Below are 17,168 nucleotides of genomic sequence, written 5' to 3' on the forward strand. Positions count from 1 at the left end.
ACTCACCTATGGAAATTTGATGATTTATCTGTTATAAAGATTGTATATCTGTTTAGAGATAATTGCTATGGGCTATCGGTGGAGGATAATCATGATTGTTATAGATATTGTATGTGGATTAGGCGAATTGAAACTAATCTTTTAACCATTTTCATTGAATATGATTATGAATGATATACATTGTATATGTATGATATTTGGAAGGAGAAAAGGGATGTACTTTATGTTTTGAAGAGAAGAAAGGGAATGGACTCCGTTGAACTAAGTTGGCCTGTGTGTCTAGGGTGAAAGTCCAGAAAACCGTTCGTATACATGGGTATCAATTCCCGCAAACAAAATTTCTAGCTCGTGGGTCGGCCCGAATTTTGGAGGTAGCTCGTGGGGCCTGATATGGGTCGGGCTGGGCCCGAGCCCAAGTGGGTCGGGTCGGACCATATTTACATCCCTAAAAGGATCGCACCACTAATTTATATCATATCAGATAATAAAACAATTTTTTTTTATAAAACTTGAAATTTGAAAATGTAGCTTTATTCAAATTTAAAAATTAGATTCATTTTTTTTTATCAGTAAAAGAATCTTTATTGATAAGCACAAACTATTATAAAGTGATACATCGATAAAGAAGAAGGTTAGTGCTTAAGCATGATGCCCAATGTGTCAATTCTAACTAGATTAGCATCCATACACGGGCTTAATCATATGCTAGCACAACGCTAAGGTTGGTAAGACACCAACCAACCACCTACACAGAGACAAAGCAACATCCTAACACAACCAATCACAATTCTTAGTCTAAAGTCACAGCAGCAAGTAAGTATATCACACCAATAACAAAATAAGTAAATATACCACACCAGCAATGTAATAACCCCGACCCATGATTAACGTTAATCCATGCTTAAGTATACTTAACAAGTAATTAAGAAGAAATCCTGAGTTAATTACATGTGCATTGCATTATTTATGTTTATATCTGTTTAACGTAGGAAGATCTATTCATGTTTTCGTTTTGGTTTGCAAATTGAAGGCCTTATTGGCATCCGATTCAGAAATTGACTCGACTTATGTGTTAATTGGAATTTTTAGAAGTTTATGGTAAGTTTAATTGAAATTTGATTCGGAATGAATTAATTAGATTAATTAATGCCTACTAGATTAGCTTTAACTAATTAACATTAAGTGAGCCTATATAAGACTCCCTGCATGCTCCACTCATCCTTCTTATTCATATCAACACATTCTTGAGCCTATACACTCTAACCAAACGTGAGAGAGGGAGAGAAAAGAGAAGACTTGAGCTCAACTAGGGTGATTTCTAGAGAATTAGGAGGAATTGACTTGAACTTAGCTAGAGTTTGAGTCATTGGAAAGAATCACTCAAGAACTCAAAGAATTGAGACATATAGGTAAGGACTTCAACTATTGAATTATGTAATTAACTCATTTAAGTTGTGAATTCAGAGGAAAATAAAAGATTAGTGCATGAAATGAACTAAGGAAGTAGGTAGAAGAGTAGAGCTTGCATGTGCATTTTATGGTAATTTTTAAAATTGATTTCAAATAAATTCTCCATACATGTCATGTTCTCAACTTAATTATGAAACTTCATCATGTTTTCCATCAATTTGCTTCAATTGATGATGTTTTGGAAGCTTTGAAGTCAAGAAAGTGGTTGCATGTAAGTCCATGTGTTGTTTTATAAGTTTCAAGTTTGATTTTATCCAATTGACTTACTCTTGGGCCTTGATTTTGTGAAATGATCTTTAATTCTTAATGTTTTCAGAGTTTAAACTTGTTTTCTCAAGTTTTGAGGCCAAGAGTTGTGTTTTTATGAGTTAGGTTCGAGTTTTGAGCTTGGGAATGCAATATGGAAATTCCAGATTTTGCACTTCCGCTCGAGCGAAGGAATCCACGCTTAAGCGATTACTCTGAATGTGTGCACTTCCGCTCGAGCATGAAATGCATGCTCCTAGAAGTTCTTGTGTTTTGCAGCCACTCAAGTGACAAGAGTTACGCTCGAGCGAAGGCATGTCTCTCACCCTCGAGCGAGTATCGAGCGGAAAAAGTAAGCAACCAGCACTTTTACAAAATTTTACAGACCGCTCGAGCGACAGATCTTGCGCTCGAGCGACCACTCACATTTTGCATGTCTGCTTGAGCGTAACTTCCTACGCTTGAGCAAGGACCCTGTTTTTAACAATTTTTGTTAAGTGTTTTCAAGTGTATTTTTGCATCCTCTTTTCCATCCTAAGTATTCCTAAGCCAAGTTTAAGGAGCCATAATGAGGATAAAGAAGTAGAAACACACCAAGATAAGAAAGAAAAAAGTTGATGATTCCGAGTGTGTAATTCAGTACGTATTCATTTTGTGTCTGTGTAGGTCACGCGCCACGAGATATCTAAATTTCCTACTCTGTCTGTTACTTAGAGCCATATGTTATCTGTGAGTAATAACTTAGTAAAGTTATGTTCAAGTTAAATTATTTTTTGTATATGGAATAAGATTTGTTCTATGAAATGCCATGTTTTATACTATAAATGATTGTCCAACTCTAACAAATGTTTGTAATATTTATGCTATGATTCAAGGATGCTATTTGTACCCGGACCGAAGGTTCCTTATGCAACTGACAAGTTATCTATACCCGGATGGAGGTTCCTTTATGAAACTGACAAGTTATCCGTTCTCAGTCCGGTGGTTCCTTTATGGAACTGACAAGTTATTCATACCCGACTGGAGGTTCCTCTATGGAACTAACAAGTTATTCGTACCCGGCTGAAGGTTCCTCTATAGAACTGACAAGTATAATCTAAGATGTTTTGGAAATGATCTGTTAGTGCTAACGGATAAACTATGTATGATCAAGCATAAATTCTGAATTTTGTATATGAATTGAATAAGAATACGAATATGAAACTAATCTATGTACAAGCTCAGTCATGGGACATCGTTCATTTAACCCTTTACTTTGTTATTATTCACTGGGATTGCGCTTACTATTTATATTATGTATGTAGGTGATTACGCACGAGACCAGGCTCAAACTTGAGGACCTGGCGTTTCAGTTTTTGTCAGCTAACCTTTGTACCTCCCGAGGAGGTTCCGAATTAAGTGAAGTCTAGTGGCTGTGTTATTATAGATGTATAAGACTTTGTTTCTTTGTTCCTCGAACAAGTTTTTTTTTATTTTTTTATTTTTTATATATATGAAGTGACGTGTAAATACTGTATCTTTTGACGTCACTCGTAAGTTTATGAAAATTTAAGATTATCTATTTCATGTATGTCTTCATAGCTCGATAGACTATGTATATTTTATGTATTTGCTTCCACAGCCCCTAATTATTCATTATTATGTTAAGAGGCCTTTGGTAATCCAAGGATTACTGGCCAGTTACAGCGCTAAACCTATAGGACGGGTTTGGGTCGTGACAAGCAAGTACACAAAAAAGTAAATTGACCATACTAACAACCCAACATCAAGAAATTAAAATGGCACCCTTTACCTTAAATAGTATTTGACTTGTTTAAGATTAGCCACCAACTCATGTACTGAGTAATGAAAACCCCCTCAACTGCTTCTCACCCATAGTGCCACTCTTGTTTTTATCACTTCAAGCATCTTATCAACCACCAAATGCTTACCATTTGTTATGAGAATAAAGAGAAATTGAGAGGGAAAGGGAGAGAGAGAGAGAGAACAAACTTTGTATATTTCAATGAATTAATATGAGTGAATACAAGACTCCTTTATATAAGAGAATAAGAAGTTAATATAGTAATGCACAATAAACAGCACCTCATTTCTCATCTTCCACACATACCACATTAGAATCAGAGGCCTTTTATATTTTTCTCTTCATTTTCTTCATCCTCACTCCATCCCACCATTGCCATACCTCAACCACTGATCTTGGTATTTCCATGCATAGATCCCATAATTTTATCACACCAGACCATAACAAACAAATCTTCGAGCAGTGAAGAAGAATATGGTTTAAAGACTCTGTTTCATTTCTACAAAACAAACACAAAACACTAGCATTATCATTTAAAACTCCACTTCTCTACAGGAAAATAGATGTTTTGATTTTACCAAGCTAAGCTAACCAACAGAAAAACTTCACCTTAGGGGAGCGACATTTCTCCATGCCAATTTAGAGATTTTGAGTGTAGAGTCACTTTCTTCCACTTTCCATCTCCAAATTGGGGCTACAGAAAACAATCCAGATGAAGATGTTGTCCACCTCAAGGAATCCTCCATTGATTCTCTAACAATTGGGGCCTCTAGCAACAGAACATCCAATCTTCCCACCTCTTTCATTTCCTAAGCAAACAATGGTCTTCTAAATCCAACATCCAATTACTTGAATTACCCCTTCTTATACTAATTTGATTCAGAGAGTCCTCCTTCTCCACAAAAATGCTAAACAATCTAGGAAACTCTTCTTTGAGGATGATGTTCCTTAACTATCTGCCACTCTAGACCCATTTCCAACCACAATTCTTGCATTTTCCTTAAAGAACTCAACTAGTTGTGGGTTAGAATAAGCAATACTCATAATACTCTGCCACACTATATAAACCACACCTAAACCCCTCTGAAATGGTAGCCATCTACCTCCAGAAGGATTTACTGCATAAAATCTGTTTCCAAAGTGACATGTCTTCAACCCCGTATCTTACATGTATGCAAAACATTAGTACAATAAATGTATAGTGGCATTCATTGCAACAAAATTGTGATAAAACATCATTTAATAAATAAATTTAGTTTGATCATCTCAACTAGGGCCGATCCTGAGGTAAGGCGGGTAACATGGCGCCTCAGGCTCCCAAATTTTATTTGAAAATAGGGTCTCGAAATAATTTTGATCTTAAATTATGTTTGATTTATTAAAATAAAGTTGAATAAAGTAATCATTTTATTGTAATGTCTATTTTCACGTTTGATTTACTAAAAAAGATTACAAACAAAATCGTCATTCACTATTGTGAGGAAATAGTAATTTTACAAAATAGATTAAGAAATTACCATTTTATTCCATTTAAATCAATTTCATTTCTATTTAATTTAACTTCATTTCAGTGAACCAAATACTACATTATATTGAAAATGAGGTTTAAACAAACAGTTGAATTGGTGAATTATTTAAAAATAATGAATGGTTGTTCATCAAATGTATGAATTATTTATAAAATATTGTTTGACTGTACGAGTTATAATTGCTTTTGGAGAAATATATATTTTTTTTAAAATTGAAATTAATCAAATTTTACAATTTAATTTACTACATCAGGAAAAAAAAATGTGAATAAATTAATAATATTAACAATTGAAAATGTTCAAAATTTATCTCAATAACTATGATTATATCAATAATTATGTGTACCGTATGCAATAAATTTATGAAAAGTACAAACAAAAAATAAAAATAAATTGAGACCAATATATATATATATATATATATATTTTAAAATATGTATAAAAGCTTAGGCTTTCAGAAAGTCAAGGCGGTCCTGATCTCAACAACAATACAAAAAGTCCGTTTGAGATGTGAATTGATTTTTTGATTTTTTAACTTTTTAGTTATTATAGTTTAGGTTTAAAAAGTTTCATTTGGGATAGATTTTTTGACTTTTTTTTATTTATTTTTGTGAGATAAAATATAAAATAATTATGGGTTGAATGTAACATTTTGCCCTATTTAACTAAAATAACTTATTTTATTCTATAAAATCGTTTTAACCCAAATGTATATCTTAATCGGAGCCTTTGGTGTTGTTACACTTTGACTAGGAATACACCACATTATAGCATATAATCAAAAAAAAAAAAAATATTTACCAAATTTTAGTTTTGATATGAAGGATAACTCGCCATTAGAGTTACTCCACAACAGAGAAAAAAAAAAAAAAAAAAAGTTATATAATTTTTATACAAATTCATGTTCAAAAAAATAATGTGACGGTAATATTTTTTAAAATTTATGCCACTTTGATATTTTTTGCGTTAAAATAAGAAAATCAACACTTATCATACAATTTTGTATTAATTATATGTATTTTTTTTTTATAAATAATATTACTTAAGAAAAGGAAAAAAATTAAGAGAAATTACATGCTATAAGCCAAGAATCTGAGAAATTGTTGTGCTTAAAAATATCGTGAGAAAGTGACGGGTACTTATTTTTAGAATAATGCTTGGGACCCCCTTTTGGGGGTCACCCCCTCACCCCCTTTGCCACGTGGTAGGGGGTGATTGGAGGAGCAGGAAAAAAAAGAAAAAGAAAAAGAAAAGGTAACCAATGAGAGAGAGAGGGGGTCAAAGGGGGTGGGTGGAAAAAGGGGATGAATCATTACTCTTATTTTTAACATACCATATGTCTTCGCTGTAGCTAACCACGTGCATAGATGCATCAAAGTTCGTAGAAACCAGAAAAGAAATAAAAAATAAAAAAATATGAAGGGGTATTATCTTGCATCTTCTATTTTAATATATATATTTTATTTTTTTTATTAAAAAATGTTTGGAAGTATTAAAGCTAAGTTTGGCATACCTCAAATAATTTATCTTTTTATTTTTTTTCATCACATCACCTCTCTACTTTTCTGCACATCTTTTCGTATAAAGACAAAAAGTATACTTATTTAGGTCATTTCAAACAATCCCTAAATATGGAGTTCTAAAGAGAAATAATTCTCCTCGTATAATCTTGTTGACCAAGTCCACGCTCCTCCGTATGACGTCGCTTTGTCACCTGAAAACACAAACGTGAGCTAGCCGGCGGGTGTGTGCCGGAAACCTCTCCGATGCCTAAGTCAGAAAGCTTGACAAATAGACAAAGATTTATGTTCTCAAAAAGTATTGTGTTCAATTACCTCCTCCAAGGTGATGCTTGTGAGCTTTTATAAGTTTCCCGTGGCACAATCCTGGTAGGACTTGTATTTCTCCATGCAGAGTCCTCCTAGGATTCATTCTCCCAAGGATAATGTTTATCTTTTTACACCCTCCCCCACTGCTTAAACCAAGTGGGATGGTTTTCTTTTCGGCCGAGCTACCTCATGACCGAAATAACATTGGCTATGCCGAACCGCAGAATAGGCCATACTAACCGTAGTTCGGTTCTTCTTGCCACACCATATATTGGTTCTCCCATACACGAACCGTGGTGCATTTGAACCGCTCTACCAAGTAATAACATTCCGACTGATCTTGACCGGAACAACTTATAACCGGACTATCTCGGAGATCGGTTTAACTAGAAGCCACCCCGGACCGGAGTATCTTTACATCCCTGAGCCGAAGTAACATTTACTTCTCCCAGCCGGAGTAACTACGCTTCTCCTGGGCCGGAGTAACATTGCTCTCCTGGGCCGGAGTATCCTTTACGGCATTCTCACTTAGTCCTTCATGTTTTGGGCCTCAAAGCCCAACTTGCAGCTCGGCCCAATTTTTTCCCAAAAATTACCCTCTCAGCTGGCCTCCCGATGATGTGATGGTTGTATCTATTTGTTTGTTTGTTTATTTATTTATTTTTGTTTATTTTCATTTTCAATTCATTAGAGTTGGTTTAATATTTTTTGTTAGAGTTCTAAGTTAGTTCTCTTTTTTTTTTTTTTGGATCATTATTATTATTATTATTATTATTATTATTATTATTATTATTATTATTTTTATATATTTTTAATAAAAAGTCAAAAAATATATTTATTTAGATTATTGACCCTGTTTGGTAAGGCTTATTTCTAGTTTTTAGCTTAATTTAAACTATTTTGATGTGTTTGGTTCAGCTTAACAATACAGCTTATACCTTTTTATAATTCAAAAATCAATTTATTCTTTGAGTGGGGGAGGAGAAGTTTAATTTATAAGTAAAAAATCAACTTATATTCACAGTTATAACCTATAAGCTGTTAGGCTATAAGTTATAATTACTTTCCCACAACTCCACCAAACGGGACCATTATCTCAAAAAGTTTCCAAATGCAAGATTTTACAACTTATTTTAAGGGAATTTTTCGGTGTGCAATGTAATCCAAATGTAACCCATATGTAATTTTAACATAAAATTATATAAAATTTTATTATTCTATGTAAATGATTTCATAAAAATACATAAATTAAACATAAATTCATTTAAATTATTAAAAATTTATATAATTTTGTGATAGAATTGCATACTTCATGTATTGCAAATCGAAATTTTTATCCTTATTTTTAATGTCCGACTCATTAAAAAACTTAAGTAAAGAAAAAAAAACTTACTCCACTTGGAGACGTTTGTTTGGTTTGTGTTTATAGAGTAGTTTTTGAGATAAAAAGTACGAAAATTTATTTGGTTTGTCTTTTTTCAGAAATGATTTTGAAAAATTATTTTTAGGAGAGAATTTTAAAAAAAGTGATTGATTTGATGTGTATGAGAAAGAGAGTGGTTTTGAAAAGTAAGTAACCAAATAAAATTTTAAGATTTTTTAAAAAGAAATTTATTTGATTTGATTACTCTTAAAAATTTATTTGTAAAGAATTTTTCCCAAAAATTTTTCTCCAAAACAAACCAAACAAGTGTGTTTCAGTGTTTTTAGAGAGAGAAAGCGAGGAGTGAGAGAGAATGTGTGTTTTATGTGCATTGGATCCTTCGCCGAAGTGGGTATGAAAACCTCCACCTTCTCTCTCTTTCTTTCATCATCCAAAACATTGGAAAAGCTGAAAATCCAAAGAAATTGATTACTAAACAAATAAAAAAGATAGTGAGTTGATGATTATATTCTTGACACACCAGCAATTCTATATCACCCCTCTCCTCTCCTACCCATCTCTCTGTCAGTTTCTCGACCCTACCTTTCATTTCACGCTTCTTGTTCTTATTCTCTGTTTGTTTCCACAGATCTTTATTCCTTTCCAATTTTCTCTACATGAATTTACTTTCCTTCATGGGTACATCTGATTGTGGGTTGTTTTTCTCCGACAAGGATTCAAATTCCATGGAATTCAATTCCATTTCAAAACCCGCGTCAGAATTTCAAGAAAAGACTCATACTCATGATGATCATCAGCTTCAAGAACAACAAGGAGAACAAGAAGCGAAAGGTGAGATTTCAGTTTCTTGTTTAAAAATCAAGACACCATCTCTCGGAGAATTTAAGGATGAGGAGGAGGAGGAGGAAGGGTGTAGAACTCCAACTTGTTTGGATCAGATAATTCCATTGGTCCCCCAATGCCCACCTGCACCAAGAAAGCCCAAGAAAATGCTATTGATGAAGAGAAAAGCGGCTTCTCGGCGAACCCTGCTTGATCTGTCTAGTGAGGTTGAGGCATTGTTTCCTCCATCTCTTCTTGTGAATCTTGGTGGTAAAATCAAGAAAGTTAGAACAGAAAATTCCAGCAAATGAATGTTATTATGTATGGTTTTATATTATTTATGTATAAGCGAATTTTGTGGATTGTTGAGTGGATATTTCTACCGAAAATTCACTCCTTCTATGCCAATATTGTTGTCATTAGTGCTACTATGTATAATATTTTTTCATAATTTTTATATAAAATTTTCAATCAGAATGATATGATAGTAATATTTTTAAAATACTAAGTCGCTTTGATTGGCCATTTGTTATGAAATGGAAGGATTGAAATCTATTGCGTCATCCTGTATGAATATTCTGTATGATTTTCTGTTTATATTTTCTAAGTTCAATTTTTCCGTTTTACAATTTTTATTATTTGTTTTGTTTAGGATGGTAATCATACTTCTTGTTCGGTAATGGGTGGTGTTTGGCTCAAGAACCAGATCTGATATTTTCTAAGATAAAAAAAATGGAAAAAACATCGAAACCAAAGCATATGAATGATGTTTACACGCCATTCTTACTTTGCTGCAACAGATTGGTATGTAAATTGTAATCTAAGACTAAAATATACAGTTTTGGTTCTCTCTCTCTCTCTCTCTCTCTCTCTGAGTTGTGGGTTTAGAAATCATTGTTTGCATTGACATTAACTTCTTGTGGGGGTTGAGGAATGATTTGTATCGACTTTCCCAAAAGATTCAAACATCCTTCATTGTTTTTACCAGTAAGGTGAAGAAAACCATGAAGTATATTCCCTGCTGGCCCATATTTTTCCAATATAATAAATAAAGTGCCTTTTAATTGCTTTAAATTTTTTTTTTTTTTTATGATCGGGTGTCCGGATGCACTTTGACTAATCTCGAGACCACGCAAAGCGTTTCTACACATCGATCGGATAAATCTTCACATATTCCAAGCTTTAATTTATCATTTTTCACAAATATAAAGTAATTATCCAATAAAAATCTTGAAACTCTAATCTTAGGTTAAAATACTTTTTCTGTGACTCAAATTGGTACCTACTAATATGCTAACACAATAATACTCACCCTTTCGAAGGAAATTGCAATTCTAAATTTGTATCTAGTTTTCGTTCAACAAAATTAAATTAATAAATAAAGCAAAGTAGATGCTCTTTACGCTATGTTATTATTAATTATTTTAGCTATTGGATGGGTTCAATTGCTTTATTTATTTATTTATTTATTTATTTATTCATTCATTCATTTATTTATTTATTTTGCAACTAGCAGTCTTAACTTTAATGTACTACTCTCTAACCTTTTATCACATGAGCACCAAATAAATAAGTGCAAGTTCCACCTAAAATAAAAGAAACAGATCCAGTTGAGCTACAACTTATAAAACACTTTGTCTGGTTTCCCGCGAGAAGCTGGTGATAAAGATTTCTGATGCAAATAACAAAAATAAATTTCTGTTGTCTTTAAAAAAAAAAATAGAAAAAGAAAATAAAAGAGTGATAGGGAGAGTGTTTGAAAATATAATATAAATAATAAGACTATCATTCAGTTTAAGTTTTTAGATGAATTGATAATTAACAATTTAATATGATATAAGAGCATACAATAGATTTTATCTTTAAATCTCACTATTACCTACTTTATAATTAAAATAATTGGACATGTTTGGCTTGCACAGAAAAAAAAGACATGTAGAAAATATAATATAAATAATAAAATTATCACTTTCTCTGACAATTTAATTATATTTTTTTTTCACTATATGATAGGTGAAAATTTTGAAATACAATAATTTCAATGCATGATTACATGGTTGAAAGTTGTGAAAATTTTCAGATATAAATTCTTAATGCACCGAAAATGTATTGATTACCAAAAAAAAAAAAATTTGTGGATGGAGGGGAGTCTTGAGCCTTTTCTTGCACAACTTTGCTACATAAGTAAACCACAAATTAACAAGGTTTATTTGGAACAACATTAGCTTGAAGGTCAATGCATGTAATGAGCATTTACCTGAAGATAAAGTAAGCGCACAGTTTTTTTTTTTTTTAATGTTTGAGAAACTCACATGATTGAGAGTGGTTGTTTGTCCCTATATATCCTTATCCTAGCAGACAGTTTGAGATTCATCTCTCAAGTTTGGTTGCTTAATGTTAGTGCCATATAATACCGGACAAATTAAAGTAGTAGCTTTTTTTTTTGGTTGACTTTTATGGTTTACTCATTGTTAATTTGGTAATTATAATTACAATTATAAAATTATTTTTTAATTTTGTGTTTTGTGTTTAATTGGTTTATTCGATAGCAATTGTGATAATTTTTTTGGTGGAAAATGGTGGCTTGATATCCTCATATATATTTGCATTCTACATGGTGAAAATGAAACGCAAAAAAAAAAAAAAAAAAAAAAAAAAAAAAAGCATGGTGAAAATGGAAAAAATCAACCAAAACCATTTACACTACCACTAATTAATTAACTACCCCATAATTTGCTTCTTATAATTTTTTGTTATAACAAATTTTCTCTTTAAATTTTTTAATTTATTTGATTCAATTGAAAATAATTGTGAACATTTTTATTCATCCCTCCATCAATACCCACCACTAATTAACTAACCATCCTCCCAACCAACGCACTTTAGCAGTGACTCTTCTCTGCATAGAAGAAGTCAACAGTTCAAGTGAAATTGTGTGGTGTAATTTTAAGAGTTGGGCTTTCATCCAGATCTTGGATGGGGTGTTGTTTGAGTTTGTAAGATACAAATAGGATTTTATTTTGGTAATTTAAATTCTTTTATTTTCTATAATTTTTTTGTATATATTATTTACATAAAAAAAATTAAATTAATCAAATAATTATAATATTTTTAATTTATCACTTTTGTTATAAAAAAGAAATCGATAATCTATTTTAAAAAACAAAGTTACAATTATAAAATCGACTTATTTTTTCGGGATAATATATACAAAAAAAACCTTTAAAAATAAACAGCTCAAGTCATTGAAGACCCATACACTTGCCTAATACACATATTGGGCGTGATTACATGTATTTAGGATTTACTTAGGTCTCATTTGAAAGTATCAAATTTTAGTTTAAAAATTAAAAACTCATTAAAAAAGTCAACAAATTATTAAAAAAGTCAAATATTTTCTTTTATCTATACTTTTACACATTTTTTTTTTCGTAAAAAGTCATTTCAAACATATTAGTTTTTTGTTTTTAAAAAAATTACAATTTAGTGCTAGATAGATAAAATAAGTATAAATTTATAAAAAAAAGTTTACGATTTTAATTATTAATATTTATAAAATTTACCACTGATTGGTAATTATTTTTTGTAAACATCACTAATGTGATACTTTCTTCCATTTTTTTTTATAGAAAAAATTAGTAAAATATCACTCTCTAACTTTGTGTAGTAGGAGAGGTCTAAGATGTTTTTTTTTTCTTAGCTAAGGTCCATCAATGAAATTTCTCTATAATCATACCAGAGAAATTTCAAATTTTCTCTGTGAAATCAGAAAAATTTCTCTATAAAAATTGAAATTTCTCTGTGTCGAGGTCGAAATTTCTCTGAGTTGAGTGAAATTTTTCTAAGTCGATTTTTTTTTTTTTGTGAAAATATTGAGAGACCTTAACTACTATGAAAATATTACATGTCTTTTATCTCATAAAATTTTAATATCAAATACCTTAAAATTTTTTTTTACCTCATATTTTAGCTAAAAACTCAAAAAATTATTAAAAAAATATGTTCCCAAATGAGTGTTTCGTCTCTTTGGTGTAATTTTTTAAGGGACATTTGCACACAAGTTTTAATTTATGAACTTATACTCCACTAAATTATAATTAAGATTTTTTGAACCTTCAAATCTCATTAAATTTTTAATAGTTGAAATTGCTTTTCAAACAATTATTGTTCATCATTTGTAATCATGTATAAAGGAACATGATAATTTGACATTTATTTTGATTTTTAAAACTCTCAAATTGAAAAAACAAAAAAAAAAATTATATGCAGAAAAAATATTATTATTATTTATTTGGTGTAAAACTGAATTTTTGTGTCTATAAAGGAGCATGATGATAGAACATTGATGTGCAAAACTGCAAAAAAATAAAAATAAATAGAAGTTCAAAACATCATTTCTCTAACTTGTAATATTCTCACCCTTTCGGTCACCACAACTTCTCTTCTCCAAGCAACTCTTTCTTTCTCACTCTCTTCTTCTGCAATTTCTCTCTACAATCACTGCGGGCATGTAAGGAACTCTTTTATTCGATCAAGCCATATAGGTACGTGAATTGTTTAGTTTTCATAATTGTACATGTATTGAATTTTTTTGCCTCTCCCATTTTGAATTTGACAAATCTCTTCTTTTTTATGACTAATTGGGTTTAAACTAAAATGAGAGAATGGTCTATTCCTATTTAACTTTCATTTTTCTGTTCGATGATGTGTTTGTTTCCCTCCAATTCATTCTGCTTTCTTACTGTTTGATAAAATGCTTTACAGAGAGCCCCCCCCCCCCCAAAAAAAAAAAAAATAATAATAATAATTAATTTAGCAATCAATGATGTGATTGCGTTTGAAATAATTATTATTTGATTTGTTTCCTTGGCCTTGGAAATTGGGAATGTGTGTATCATCCCATCACTGTTGTTAAGTTGTTGTGTCATACTTTTTGTGGATTATACATATTGCATTTTCTCTAATAATGGTATGGTTAGATGAGTGGGTTAGCACCATTTTTCATGACAAAACATTTTAATCAGTCGCAAACCCAGAAATTGTACAAAGGAGAGGCCAAGGTAGAATTATTAGAATTTTCGAGGGCAAATTTATATAGATTTTTGAGGGTCAAAATACTATTTTAAAATAAATAAATAAATAAATAATTGAAGATTGCCTAGGTTAATGAGGTTTTTGTGAAGTTTGGGAGGGCTAGAGTAAAATTAGATTTTGGGGGGCTAAAATGTTAATTTGTCCTATAAATACTTAAAAAAATTTGCAAGGGATTAATTATGATTTTGAGAAATTTGGGGGGGACTGTGGCCCCGCCCACCCCTCTGTGTGTCTGCCACTGATCTTAATGACTATTAATACTGTCGTACTGGTCATGTTGCTTTTGATGAAACCATCCAGTCCCCCCACAATCCAACGCACCACCACACAAAAACTGTTACAAGGATTTAGACATCGAATTCATGCTTCCTTAGATTTTTCTAGCTTTCTCGAAATCAAACAAGTTGTGATCTGGGAGTTTTTGTTGTTGTATACTCCTTCACCAGCCAATAGTTCAGAAGAAAAAAGAAAGAAAAAAAAAAGTTGTTTAAGCTTCACAGCATTTGGAATAAAAATTGTATGACTACAAAATAGAATAACTGCTTTCATCCTCAGAACATCATTAATCAACTGGAACTAGGAATACAAGCAACTATGGAACTTGTCAAAATTAATTGTTGCTTAGGTGGAACTGTGGACTTTTTGTTTGTATAATTGTTTCTGGCTGGGCTAAATCTAATCACAATTAAGACTTGAGGAAGGAGTGATTTTATTGAGGAAAAAGTAACCAAATGTAAAACTCCTCTTAGTAGCAAATGTTGGTTTCCTATTCTGTTATAATTCGTAGGTTATTATTTTTGTTTTATTCTTTTTCAATTTTCTTGGATTAGTTAAACTTTCCTAACTTATAGAGGAAAAAGAATCTGAATTGTGAAGAAGGCAAACGCAAAATCTGTTAGTGAAGATTTTGAGTGTGAGAGAAAATGGATAGAGGTCCACTTAGATGTTATTGATAATCAATGTCCAATCTCTTTTGTTGACTGTCACAGCACTTAGGTTTCCCAGTGTACCTGACATATTTTTATGACTTGTCAGTGTCTTGAGTTGCTTAAGTTCAAGATGAAGTTAAATCCTATATGTGTATGCGTGTGTATATGCATTTGTGGGTATGTATTTATGTATTTTGATACTAAAACAGTAATGCTAAAGCTATTAGTTACTTAATATTTATCTGGCTGGAATTAGTGTGTCTCCCACTCACCAGTTGCCCAATTTTTAAAGAATTTGTTGCCCAATTTTTAAAGAATTTGATGCCCAAGTACTTGATCCAGTAACCATGAGGCCTACTACTTAATGAGATACTATATGATGGGAAGTAGAGAGGAAGGTTAAACTATGGCCATGGCTGGTTATAATAAGAAATTAATTTTGATGGGAATTTTATCACCATTTCTTCCTCAAAGTTAAGTATGAAAATCTATATGGGCAAGTATGTGTCACATCACTTTGAGTCTAGGTATCAAAGTTGCATCTCTAAAGTATAGTGGAAATTTTACAAATCTCTGTCGTGGTTTGTTTGCTACAAGTTGGATATCACATCTTTTTGGATTATCAGGTTGCTGATAATTTGGTGTTTTGAGTCGGGATAAATTGTGGACAGCTTAAATTGTAGATCCTTCCACAAATCTCCGTACCCATTGCTATTCTCAGCCCAATGTTCAGCCCATCTAAGTTCATTTTTGGGAGATTTTGGTCATGTTTGGTTACCAATAATTCTTCAATTTCCCAATTATCTGCCAAGCAAGCACTTGAATTTAGGGTCATATTTATTTCCTCTATCCTTCGTTTTTTTTTTTTTCCTTGAAATAGTTGAAATGCTTATTGGATCACTCATGCTGATGCTATATTTGTCACATGGAATCTTGGTTTCTTTTTTACCTCTGCCTTGGGAAGAATGTGACTCAAACCTTCAATTGGTCTGAAATTTCTCTGGGTGATCATCCTCCCATCTCTAACATTGTAGAAATTAATAGCTTCTAGCCTTTTAGGCTCCGGACATGGATTTCGAATCAAGGGAATTTGAGGATAAAAATATTGGACAGTTAGCTATTATGGGTGGAGAGAAAAACTATAGCAGAAGGTAACTAGAGATAGAAGAGATGTATTTTAGTAGGATTTTTGTAGCTATAAGAGAATCCTTAGCATTATTTCAAATAACTACTTTTATATAGTTATTTCAAATCCATCATGATAAAGCTATTTAATTCAATATTGAAATTCATTTGAACATCACGTCTTCTTATTCCATCATGCAGGTTGAATTGAACGAACTGGAATCAGATACCTTATCAGTGCAACTTGTGCATTATGATGTGCAAGGCAACTACCAGGTCCGAGAATTATCTAATGCTAGGGATGATCTTCTTATTAGATTTGGCATTTAGATATCTGAAGTTGGGCAGGTCATGAAATCATTAGGTTGCCAACTTTTCTCCAAATTTGTGTTAGCATTCAACATTTTTAAAGTATAGTTTGCATTACTGGGCATGGAAATGAAGGATTTCAATGTAAGCTGGTGGCAGTGGTTATGGAGCCCTGAAATATTTGACTAAATGCTAGAGTGGTTATGGATCCCCTTCTCCCCTGGCACCCAAAAAAATAAATAAAGAATGAAAGAAAAAGAAAGAGTAAACTGTTAAACAAAGTAGAATTGAGTTTCAGTTAGGATGAAGTGTAAATTAAGAGAAAAAAATCTTAAGATACCTAGTTTTTTTTTTTTTTATTGGCTTTTAAGATATGTTGTTTCCATCTGATAATCAATTTTGCTAGATGTTTAGAATTTTGAAACATCATAGTTATAATAGCACTAGTGAATTGTTTAACTGCTCATTAGCCAGCAATTTCCAGTAAATATTGGAGCTTAAATTGCCATTTTATATAACATAAGTTATTTATGCTGAATCCACCTCCCTGGAATCAATGTTATGTGTTCAAAGTTTAGAGCCCCCATTAACTGCATAAATTGTTTTGCTGCCAAAGATGTGAATTGA

The 17,168-nt window shown here is 31.8% G+C and overlaps 1 long non-coding RNA gene across 1 annotated transcript; it reads left to right on the top strand.

Annotated features, from left to right (window-relative positions):
* Positions 1-13,491: 13,491 nt before the first annotated feature.
* On the top strand, positions 13,492-17,072 carry LOC114290852 (uncharacterized). Its single transcript, XR_003639170.2, has 2 exons — positions 13,492-13,628; positions 16,434-17,072. It is a non-coding gene; the product is annotated as an uncharacterized LOC114290852 (long non-coding RNA).
* The last annotated feature ends 96 nt before the right edge of the window (positions 17,073-17,168 follow it).

The sequence above is a fragment of the Camellia sinensis genome, chromosome 14, assembly GCF_055761805.1.
Source record: "Camellia sinensis isolate YWXY chromosome 14, ASM5576180v1, whole genome shotgun sequence".
NCBI lineage: Eukaryota > Viridiplantae > Streptophyta > Magnoliopsida > Ericales > Theaceae > Camellia > Camellia sinensis.